Here is an 11,298-nt window from a genome sequence, read left to right on the forward strand (position 1 = left end):
GCAAAATAGTAGAGGCATACGTAGATGATGTGGTCATCAAAACCAAGCACGTTGGCTCTCTAATAGACGACTTGAGGCTCACATTCGACAACCTCCAAAAATACGACATCAAGCTCAATCCAGAAAAATGCGTTTTCGGCATACCGGCCGGAAAGCTCCTGGGCTTCATTGTCTCCAGTAGAGGAATCGAAGCTAATCCGGCCAAAATCTGAGCTCTATCACAGTTGGCTACCCCAACAGACCTCAAACAAATCCAGAAATTAACTGGATGTGTGGCGGCTCTAAGCCGCTTTATCTCCCGCTTAGGAGAAAAGGCATTACCCCTTTATCGCCTCCTTCGGCGCACCGAACACTTCGAGTGGACGGACGCTGCCACAGCCGGATTGGAAGAAATAAAAGCCATACTGGCAACCAACCCAATCCTGGCCGCGCCAAACATCGGCGAACCAATGCTGTTGTACATTGCGGCAACTCATCAGGTTGTAAGCGCAGTGCTCGTCGTTGAACGAGAAGCGGACGGACATAAATTCCCCCTTCAAAAGCTGGTATATTATGTATCCACTATCCTCACTCCATGCAAGTCACGGTACCCACATTATCAACAGATAGCTTATGCGGTATTCATGGCATCCCGCAAGCTGCGACACTACTTTCAAGAGTGTTCGATCACAGTAGCCTCGGAAGTGCCACTTAATGATATTATAAACAACCGCGACGCCACGGGTCGGATTGCCAAATGGGCCATTGAGATCCTCCCGTTCGACATAACATACAAACCCCGGTGAGCCATTAAATCGCAAGTATTGGCCGACTTTGTCGCCGAATGGACGGAAGTCGAACTACCTAAAGAGTATGGCGCATACTCCAATTGGATCATGCACTTCGATGGCTCCAAAATGCTGGCTGGTCTGGGGGCTGGCGTCATCCTGACGTCCCCAACCGGAGATACAGTCCAATACGTACTGCAGATACTGTATACAGACTCCAACAACGCAGCCGAATACGAAGCCCTGTTACATGGTCTTGGGATGGCAGTTTCCATGGGCATTCAACGCCTGGAGGTGCGTGGGGATTCGAACCTTGCAATATCCCAAATAAATGGAGACTTTGATGCCAAGGATCCGAAGATGGCGGCCTATCGAAACGCCATCCTAAAGATGTCAGCTCAGTTCGGGGGGCTCGAATTTCACCATGTGGCTTGGGAAACCAATCAGGCGGCGGATATCCTCACCCGCATCGGCGCAAAACGCGATGCGATCGCCCCCAACATCTTTCTGGAGAGGTTGTTTAAGCCATCCGTGGTATGGGAAGGGGACACCAGTAACAATAGTCCGGACCCGGCCAAAATACCCGATATCGAACACTCTGACATAATCGGAGGCTCTGCCACCGAAATAACACCTTCAGCCCACGTAATAATGGCCATCATCGCCCCGTGGGCAGAACCATTCCTGGCCTACCTAACTAGGCAGGAACTTCCCGAGGACCAAAATGAGGCACGCTGCATAGTGCGGCGATCTAAAGCCTACAGGGTCCACGAGGGAGAGCTGTATAAAAAAAGTACTACCGAAATCCTTCAAAGGTGCATCTCCGGAGAGGTAGGGCGGAAGCTTTTGGCAGAAATTCACGCCGGACTCGGCGGCCACCACGCCGCAGCCCGGGCCCTTGTAAGCAAGACCTTCCGTACAGGTTTTTATTGGCCGACGGCCTGGGCAGACGCACAGGACTTGGTCCAACGCTGTGTCGGTTGCTAGCTTTTTGCAAACCAAAGCCACATGCCACCCACTGCCCTCCAAACAATCCCCATTACCTGGCCCTTCGCGGTCTGGGGGCTTGACATGGTTGGACCCCTTAAAGGGGGAGCCCATAAGAAACAATACTTACTGGTCATGGTGGATAAATTCACCAAATGGATAGAAGCCAAACCTGTTAAAACGGCAAAATCCGGACTGGTGATAGACTTCATATCCGGGGTTGTACACCGTTATGGCATCCCCCACAACATCATCACTAACAACGGCACGAACTTCACGGCCGACGAGGTAAAACTCTGGTGCAGCAACATAGGCATCAAGCTCGATTATGCTTCAGTCTATCACCCACAAACCAATGGCCAAGTTGAGCGAGCAAATGGTCTTATCATAAGCGGCATTAAACCCAGACTAGTGCGGTCCTTAAAGGAGTCTAACATGCACTGGGTAGAGGAGCTCGACTCCGTACTCTGGGGGCTGCGGACCACGCTGAATCGTACTACCGGATGCACACCCTTCTTTATGGTGTACGGCGCAGAGGCGGTTCTGCCCTGCGACATAATTCATGACTCACCTTGAGTGCGCATGTACGAAGAAAGAGAAGCCGAGCTCGATCGGTAGGACAGTCTGGACACCTGGAGGAGCGCGACATGGCAAAAGCCCGTTCCGCATTCTATCAGCAACAGGCTCGCAGATACCAAAGCAGAGAAGTACGGGCCAATACCTATAACGTTGGCGAGTTAGTTCTACGCCTGCCGAAGAAGAAAAAAACCAAGCTCGAGCCCAAATGGGAAGGTCCCTTCATTATTGACCAAGTTCTGACCGGTGGAGCGTACCGTCTGCGGGATGCATCGAATAATTGACTTGAGCCGAACCCATGGAACGCAGCCAGACTCCGAAGATTCTACGCCTAGCGCCGGACTCTATGTTCGTCTCTTTCCTCTGTCCATTTTTTGCATATACGTTATCTGTCTTTTTTCTCTTTCTTCCTTTTATTCTTCCTCAAGGCCTTCAAGGGCCAACCTGTGCCTCACTTGCACACTATAGACGCGCTAACCGCGCTCATTATACCCGGGGGGCTTCATACACAGAAGCTTAATTATGTATCTGGGCTTCATGCCCAGCACATGTGTTATTCTTCCGCATGTACCTTTTCTTCACCATTATATGCATCGATATGACTTAAGTTTTGGCCAAGCTGGGTTGCCTGGCTCTTGTATTTATGCCCTAGGTTCCCGTTAATTCGGCTAGGGCATAAGGGGAGCACCTCTGCGATTGTTACTGCTGGGTCAGCCGGATGTGTACCTCAGACTGGGTGAAGCCAAAAGCTAGCATTCTTAAGGGAATATTCGGTTGGTGAACAAAAGATGATTCTTATTTATTTTCCATATGTGCCCCCAGATGTTTTTGCCTGCGTCTCCTCTCGCAGTCTAGACATGCAGTTTAGGGCATGCGTACCCAGGGAAAGGAACCCCTAACGGAACTATTCTCCCTGGAAGATGTTTCTTACTACCCATGTAATATAACATAACCAGTTGGGTACTTGTCTGTTCAAGCACTAATGACCCCTACGCCTGGTTTCCACGCATACCCCGGTTCTTATATAACTGAGCGGGTATTTGGACACACTCCGGACTATCGGGTTCTGAGGTTGAAACGAAAAGGTCCGTCATGACAAATGATTTATAGTCCGGCTAGAAGGCATTATACATGTCACTTTAATTACATAGTCATGTAGACTGACTAAATTCTTCTTCTATACCATCCAACAGGCTGTCTAGCCTACAATCCTGTTGGGAATACTTTGCGGCTAATTCTACTTGCCCATACACTAAGCTAACGGGGATCTCTTTCCCATCGGGCCCCACAGGTCCGACCTCGGCCATGTGGTTTGGGTCAGCCTTGGTATACCGCGTCTTCACCATGGCCCAGGCTTCCCTGGCACCTTGACGGCAGGCCGATATCTTCCATAATCGGAAGCGCCGCCGTGCTCCCTTGAGCTTCTCCGCAAGCTCTCCAATGCCTTCTGGCAAGGAGACGGATGGCCACAAGGCCTGGACAATACCTTGCATCACCTGCCGAACTTGTTCGTGCAGTCGTGAGAGCTCGGGTAGAAGATCACCGGCAGACCCGGGCATCTCCTCCGTGGGACGACCCGTCAACATACCTGCAGATATAATTCTGTTAGCCAGCTTCTCCGCCGCCCCCTTTTAAGGGTTAATCCAAGCACTTACTGAAAATGCCGCGTCGAAGCCACTTATCCTCCTTCTCAGAGTCTGCAAGCTGGGCCCGAACAGCCTTCAGTTCCACGCTCAGCTTGGTATTGGCGTCTTGGAGATTGTTTTTCTCCCACCTGACTTCAGTCAGCACGCGTTCGCCAGCCTTTAGCTGTCGTACGACATGCTGGTCCTCCGGATTCTCTCTGGATTCATCTGCAATATCTATCGTTAGATCTGTAGCCACACCGCATGCTATATGGTACCTATCATTCTTTGAAAGAAATGTTACCAGCTGGGGACTTTTTAGGTTCCTTCAATGCGGCAATGGCGGCCCAAAGTTGGGTCTTGCATTCCTCCAGCTCCTGTGACAGTCGAGTATTCTTCTCTATAAGAACCTGCATAATAGATGATCCTTAAATAAGTTCTACTAACTGTTTCAAGTATCAAGGGCTACTGATACGTACAATCGTTGGATTGGCTTACCCGTACATCCCTTACATACTGGTCCGTGGCTCTGGCTAGACCATTTTGAGCAGCACGGAGGTACGCGTCTCCATAATTGAAGGCATCAAATGCCTCTAGTGAGAAGCAAGTGTCACGGAGTACGGCCCGGCGACGCCTATGATTCATGGCGCTCTCCACTTCTGAATTTGTAGCGGATAGTCTATCCACATCCTCTGTAGGGGGAGTATCCGGCGTCCGCCCTATGTCGGCTTCCGCCTCTATGTCCGGTCCTGGAGCCCGACTGGTGGAAGCATGATCGACAGCCTCACCGGACATATTCCAGCGAGCGTTTTTTATGTTAAAGAAACATGGACGTCATCACATTTTGAGAAAGACGACAACCACAGAGCGGGGTTTTTGTCGTACCTCTGCACCGGCGTCTCCGTCCTGACGCCTTCCTTTTTGGCCTACCCGGCCTCGGTGCCTCTTGTTGGTGAGTTGCTCCGGGTTCGGCACGGCGTCCCGAATGCCTTCCCTATAAAACACCATATGTATATGGTAGGTGAAGTATCTAAAAGGGGATCCTAGTTTTTGGAGTTGGGATTTTGGTATTTCTTACGAGCGACGCAGGGAGCAGTCCGGGATAGTCGGCCGTAATGGCCACCATGGCGTCATCACAGCTCAATTGATAGAACTGCCGATCTATCAGCTCCACGGATATGTCCGGATCTTCTTCGAGTCCGGGACTGAGGGCCCGGTCAGGGTCCTCTGGTTGTGCGGATGGGTTGTAGACCTCCCTTATGGCTTTTCGCAGTTCCTGCCATAAAATGGCAAGGTGAGTACCTACGACAAAGAATGTGGGAAGAATGGGAGTAAGGAGATATAACTCACCCAGCTTGGAGGGTTGTACATGGAGAATCCATCCCGTGGCTTGATGCGGATGAACTCCTCTTCCTCTCCTTTGAACAGCTCGGACAGGATTTTTGCTAAAGCGGCAGCGTTGTCCGGACCCTTACGCCCGCAACGGGTGGCATCGTCTTCCCCGTTAAAACACCACAGGGGGTGCCCTCGATATTGAAGTGGCTGCACTCCCCGCATTATGCATATTGACATAACCTCGATTACTGTCAATCCTGATTGAGCCAGCGCTTTAATCCGGTTCATCAGGTAAAGGACTTCTCCGTTGTCTTCCTCCTGGGGGCTCCGTGGGCACCAGCTTCGGCATTTCTTCAGAGGGGCATTGTTGAACTCAGGAAGACCCTGCCGAACAGGGTCCAGATGGGGGACGTCCTCCATATAAAACCATTCCGAAGGCCAGTCCTCGGACGTCTTCTTTGGAGTACCGGACAGGTATTCGGTTTCGGCGATGCGCCATATTTCGGCTCCGCCCACTTGATAAAGTGACCCCTCCTGTGTGCGGGGGACGAGGCAAAATGACCTTTTCCACAGCTCGAAATGAGCCTCGCAGCCCAGGAATAACTCGCAGAGGGCAACATAGCCGGCGATGTGTAATATGGAAGCGGGGGTGAAATTATGCAGTTGGAGGCCATAAAACTCCAGGAGCCCGCGGAGGAACGGATGAATTGGAAATCCGAGTCCCCTTAATAAGTAAGGAACAAGGCATACCCGCTCCCCCGTAGAGGGGCTGGGGAAGCTCTCCGCTTGCTCCCCGCCATTATAGGTGGCGAGCCCGGCTCGGACGGGAACCATATACGCTGGAGGGAGAAATCCCTTAGTCTGAAGTTCGACTAATCGACTGTGTGGGACAGAACACCTCTCCCAATCACCGGGATTAGGGCTACAGGGGCAGGAGGAGCTGTGGAGGTCGACCATGCTGGAGTGGATTTTCCCGAAGCGCGCTCCGATGGATTCTCGCTGGGGGGGATAATGTGGATTAGATCTAAGAAACCCCATCCCTTTAATAGACAATTTATTTATCTCGCTAGGGGGGCGAATGTAAAAACGCCCTGACTCCTCATATTCATTCGACGCGTGGGAGATAGCCCTTATCGGGCGCAGAAGCCAAGAGGTCCAACATTTATGGGGCCGGACACTGCTTAACAAACATTCAAAATTTGGAGAGGAACCCACCTTGCAATGCCGAAGACAATACTGCTTGCCGGACTTGATGTCATTGAAGCCTGGTTCGGGGGCTACTAAGGGAGTCCTGGATTAGGGGGTATCCAGACAGCCGGATTATATCCTTTGGCCGGACTGTTGGACTATAGAGATACAAGATTGAAGACTTCGTCCCGTGTCCGGATCGGAATCTCCTTGGTGTGGAAGGAAAGCTTGGTAATACGGATATGTAGATCTCCTTCTTTGTAACCGACCCTGTGTAACCCTAGCCCCCTCTGGTGTCTATATAAACCGGAGGGTTTTAGTCCGTAGGACAACAGACAATCATACCATAGGCTAGCTTTTAGGGTTTAGCCTCTCTGATCTCGTGGTAGATCAACTCTTGTACTACTCATATTATCAAGAATAATCAAGCAGGACGTAGGGTTTTACCTCCATCAATAGGGCCCAAACCTGGGTAAAACATCGTGTCCCCTGCCTCCTATTACCATCCGCCTTAGACGCATAGTTCGGGACCCCCTACCCGAGATCCGCCGGTTTTGACACCGACAATCCCCCTCCACCCAAGGGTGATCCCGTGTTTGAGCTTAAACCATTGCCTGATACTCTTAAATATGCTTATCTTGATGAGGAAAAAGATATATCTTGTTATTATTAGTGCTAACCTTTCAGAGCACGAGGAAGAGAGATTATTGAAAACTCTGAAGAAGCACCGTGCTGCTATTGAGTATACTCTTGATGATCTTAAGGGAATTAGTCCCACTCTATGTCAACATAAAATAAATTTGGAAGAAGATGCTAAACCAGTTCATGATCATCAATGACAGCTGAATCCTAAAATGAAAGAAGTGGTAAGAAAAGAAATACTAAAGCTCTTTGAGGCAGGTATAATCTATCCTGTCGCTGATAGTCAGTGGGTAAGTCCTGTCCATTGTGTCCCCAAGAAGGGAGGTGTTACTGTTGTTCCTAATGATAAAGATGAATTGATCCCTCAAAGAATTATTACAGGTTATAGGATGGTAATTGATTTCCGCAAATTAAATAAGGCTACTAAAAAGGATCATTACCCCTTACCTTTTATCGATCAAATGCTAGAAAGATTATCCAAACATACACATTTTTGCTTTCTAGATGGTTATTCTGGTTTCTCTCAAATACCTGTGTCGGCCAAAGATCAACCAAAGACTACTTTTACTTGCCCTTTTGGTACTTTTGCTTATAGACGTATGCCTTTTGGTTTATGTAATGCTCCTGCTACCTTTCAAAGATGCATGATGGCTATATTCTCTGAATTTTGTGAAAAGATTTGTGAGGTTTTCATGGACGATTTCTCTGTCTATGGATCTTCTTTTGATGATTGCTTGAGCAACCTTGATCGAGTTTTGCAGAGATGTGAAGAAACTAATCTTGTCTTGAATTAGGAAAAGTGCCACTTTATGGTTAATTAAGGTATTGTCTTGGGACATAAAGTTTCTGAAAGAGGTATTGAGGTCGACAAAGCCAAGGTTGATGCTATTGAAAAGATGCCATGTCCCAAGGACATCAAAGGTATAACAAGTTTCCTTGGTCACGCCGGATTTTATAGGAGGTTCATTAAGGACTTCTCAAAAATTTCTCGGCCTCTGACTAATTTATTACAAAAAGATAAACCATTTGTTTTTTGTGATGATTGTGTAGAAACATTTGAAATACTTAAGAAAGCATTGATCTCTGCACCTATTGTTCAGCCACCTGATTGGAATTTACCCTTTGAAATAATATGTGATGCTAGTGATTATGCTATAGGTGATGTTCTAGGGCAAAGAGTTGATAAGAAATTAAATGTTATTCAATATGCTAGTAAAACCCTAGACAATGCTCAAATAAATTATGCTACTACTGAAAAAGAATTCTTAGCAGTTGTCGGTGTCAAAACCGGCGGATCTCGGGGTAGGGGGTCCCGAACTGTGCGTCTAGGCCGGATGGTAACAGGAGGCAAGGGACACGAAGTTTTACCCAGGTTCGGGCCCTCTTGATGGAGGTAAAACCCTACGTCCTTCTTGATTGATATTGATGATATGGGTAGTACAAGAGTAGATCTACCACGAGATCAAAGAGGCTAAACCCTAGAAGGTAGCCTATGGTATGATTGTTGTTCTGTATGTTGTCCTACAGACTAGAACCCTCCGGTTTATATAGACACCGGAGAGGGTTAGGGTTACACAAAGTCGGTTACAATGGTAGGAGATCTACATATCCGTATCGCCAAGCTTTCCTTCCACGCCAAGGAAAGTCCCTTCCGGACACGGGACGAAGTCTTCAACCTTGTATCTTCATAGTCCAGGAGTCCGGCTGAAGGTATAGTCCGGCCGTCCGGGCACCCCCTAATCCAGGACTCCCTCAGTAGCCCCTGAACCAGGCTTCAATGACGACGAGTCCGGCGTGCAGTTTGTCTTCGGCATTGCAAGGCGGGTTCCTCCTCCAAGTACTTCATAGAAGATTTTGAACACAAAGATAGTGTCCGGCTCTGCAAAATAAGTTTCCACATATTGCCATAGAGAGAATAATATTTACACAAATCTAATCTGCTGACGTACTCCATAGTGTGACACACCACGGCCAAGTCTTTATTCGAATTGTTTTATTGTCCCATCTCAGCGTGTTATGCGAGGCGGTTTCCTTGGCACGTCTCGTCGAAGCAGAGATCGTGTCCCCTTATTCCGGGATTCTCATCAATACGGGCGTGGGTAACCCAACCGCGCCATTGATTACGGCGCTTGGGGATAAGCGAGTTTTACCAGGCTGGTGGGGACACATAGTTGCGTCCATCCATATAAGGGGATAAGGATCCACCTTTCCACCTACGCCTTCTTCCTCCTTTGCCTATCCATTCTTGCGCACCCAAGCTCCAACGCCCAAGTCCGCACTCCCCACCTCAACCTTCTCCAGCCATGTCCAGAGCGGGAGGCAAGTGGATGGTCTCCTCCATTATGGAGGGACACATCAAAAGACTAAGGAAGGCCGGATACTTGTCTAACGACATTGCGGACCGGCTTCCTGAAGAGGGGCAGCTCATCCCCACCCCTAGGCCCCATGAGAGGGTGGTGTTCCTCCCCCATTTCCTCCGTGGACTGTGCTTCCCTCTCCACCCATTTGTCCGGGGGCTCATGTTCTACTATGGCCTGGATTTCCACGATCTGGCCCCGAACTTTGTCCTCAACATCTCGGTGTTTATCGTCGTGTGCGAGGCTTTCCTCCGCATCCGCCCCCATTTTGGCCTATGGCTCAAGACTTCCAATGTCAAGCCGAAGGTGGTGCGCGGCAACCAGGCGGAGTGCGGAGGCGCCATGGTGGGCAAGATGCCCAATGTCTTATGGCTCGAGGGCTCCTTTGTGGAGACCCTGAAGGGGTGGCAATCGGGGTGGTTTTACATCACCGAGCCACGCGACCCTGAATGGGTCGCAGCCCCCAAGTTCCGATCCGGACCCCCTATGCGGCTCACCTCCTGGAAGGAGACGGGCCTGTCGTGGGGTAAAAAAGGAGAGCTGACCGGACTCCAAACATGCGTCCAAACCCTGGTGGACAAGAAGCTCAAACTTGTCAACGTAGTCCAGGTTATGCTCATCCGTCGGATCCTCCCGTGTCAACAACGGGCTTTCAACCTGTGGGAGTTCGACCCGGCGCGGCACCGAACTCTGAACAGGCTCTTTGACACGACGTACGAAGATGCCTGGAAGGTGCTTTTCAAGGGCGCCGAGGCCCCCGCATCCGCTGCCGAGTATCACGGATTCAGTACGCAGCGTCATGCTCATGCGGTAAGCTGTTTTTACCTTTTACAGGGTATCAGTTTTTCATAGTTTGACTCCATGCGGGATCTAAGCTCCCTTACCTTTGACAGGATTGGCAGGAGACGTCCGACAGATCAATTGTCCGTCTCCTTTGCCCGAAGGTCCAGCGGACGCTCGTTTGGCGAAGCTGCTGGTTCCGGCACCCCATGTGGTGCCGGAGAAGAAGGCCAAGAAGAAGGCCACGGGGACTCGAAAGAGTGCCCGGCTCCTGGAGGTGTCGGATCCCTCATCCGACGACTCCAAGACGCACTCCTCCCATGAAGACGAGGAGGAGGAAGAAGAGACCACTCCCCCTCCAGTGGGGGAAGGGAAGAAAAGGAAGGCCTCCCCAACTGGGGAGGCTGAAGGGTCCAAGAAGGGGAAAACCCTTCCTCCGGACTACTCCACTGACGCCGACGGCGGCGGAGAGGAGTGGCCGCTCAGGGCCAAGCCCCTGGCTAAATTGTAAGTATCCGGATACCAGAGTAATTCATAGTATTCCTTTATTGCACAGCTTTCCCTTATGTCGAATATGTTTATGCAGCCCACCCAAAGACCGGTTCGACGCGTCGTCGACCGATTCACTAGACTCGTCGGATGTGAATTCGCTTCCGTGGCTTCCTCCCCCCGCCCTACGGATGACACCGAAGTGTTGTCCCAACAGGTTCCAAGCCAGGAGGAGGTGGTCCTGGAGGCGCCGCAAGGCGACCTCCCGGACCCCAGGAGTGAAGGGGATAGAACCCCCCAGGGATCCAAGTCCGGCTCTAGGCCGGACACCGCTCCGGAACCTTCAAAGGTTACAGAGTCTGGCAGGCGACCTCCTTCCAAGAGGAGCAAGCCCACCATGCCGGTGACCCCCGTCCAACCGGAGGCGCCGGACAATCTGTTGGAGGTGCTCGAAGGCGCCTCCATCGACGAGGAGCACCGATCCATTATGAGTGTGGTGGTCCAGAAGGTTCGGTCCGCCAAGAGCGGACTGACTGAAGCTTGTAGTAGCCT

Source organism: Triticum urartu, chromosome 1A (genome assembly GCF_056163025.1).
Source record: "Triticum urartu cultivar PI428250 chromosome 1A, HENAU_Tu73, whole genome shotgun sequence".
In the NCBI taxonomy this organism is placed as follows: domain Eukaryota; kingdom Viridiplantae; phylum Streptophyta; class Magnoliopsida; order Poales; family Poaceae; genus Triticum; species Triticum urartu.